Here is a 1,333-nt window from a genome sequence, read left to right as displayed (position 1 = left end):
CGGAAGACCCAATAATATTATGGACTACTGGACTCTTTTAGAACATTTTGCTGAGTTAGCATACCTATAATATTCAAATAATGGAACTAAACAAAAAAGGGGATACAGATGAATGTCCATTTTGCATCTGTGTATTCAAAATGGTTGGGATAGATCTATAGTTACATTCTCTTAATGAATAGAGGGATTTGTTTTAATAGTGTTTGTAAATAGGATATCATGTCTGCATCTTGTACAGCAAATAACCGCTAGGAAGAGAGTATGCAATGTGTTAATTGTTGAAACTGTCCTACCAATTTGGTTTGAAACTGTCTCATTGCTATTTGTTTTTCAATAAAGTTATGGGGGGAAAAAGAATGGTCAAAATCTTACTCAGAGGGCAACTAGTAGTCAAAGGAGTTTTTCTCTCACAAGAAAGAAACAAATGAAAGGGCAAATTTTTCTTTTTCAATGAACAAAAACTATAGTATAAATGAAACAAACTGCCATTTATCTTAAAATACTTTTGAAATGACAGAATATATAGTTTAAGGGGTTCTCTGAACTCCCCTCTTCTCTCCTTCCTACTTAGCTATCTTCTGTATTGTTATGGTTTGTGTCTAGTTGTCTCCCCCAAAGGCACATCCAGTCATGGGGCGGCTTCTCAAATTTGTGACTGATTCTTGATCCAATGCTGGGATTATGAGTGTGAGTACCCTGGGGTAGATGCTCTGTATTACAGTGTAAGGAGAGGAGAGAGGCTTCCCAGCTGCCTGAGCTGCTACCACTCCTTTTGCTGTCTTGCTCTTTGCCACCACCATGAATGACTGTCCTTTGCCATGTGTCACTCTGCCTTGGAGCCAGCTGAGTATGGACTGAAACCTCCACCAACTAAATCTTTCCTTCCTTCAATTTGCGTGTCTGGTATTTTGTCCCAGCAATGAGAGAACAGTAGCCAAGACATTTATCATCTATCTATCATCTATCTATCTATCTATCTATCTATCTATCTATCTATCTATCTATCAATCTATCTATGTATCTATCTGAAACCATGTGATATTACACTGTGTGCCTGACTTATTCACTTAAAATTATGGTCTCAAGTTACATACATTTACCTATGAAAGCCTAAAATTTATTTTTCTTCACGGCAGAGTAGTATCCCATTGCGTATTATTTTCAACTATTGATGGGCATACATGCTATTTTCATGATCTAACTAAACTGCTCTCCTCCTTTCCAACTTGTGCCTGTCAGAATGACTCCCACAAAGAAGAGTGATGAGATGAGGAAGGGCCATTCTGTCCTCAACGAGGTGGTGACCCAAGAATCAACATTCACACGAGCATCC

The sequence above is a fragment of the Octodon degus genome, unplaced genomic scaffold, assembly GCF_000260255.1.
Source record: "Octodon degus isolate 3935 unplaced genomic scaffold, OctDeg1.0 scaffold00038, whole genome shotgun sequence".
Lineage (NCBI taxonomy): Eukaryota > Metazoa > Chordata > Mammalia > Rodentia > Octodontidae > Octodon > Octodon degus.
Note: the sequence above shows the minus strand (reverse complement) of the source record.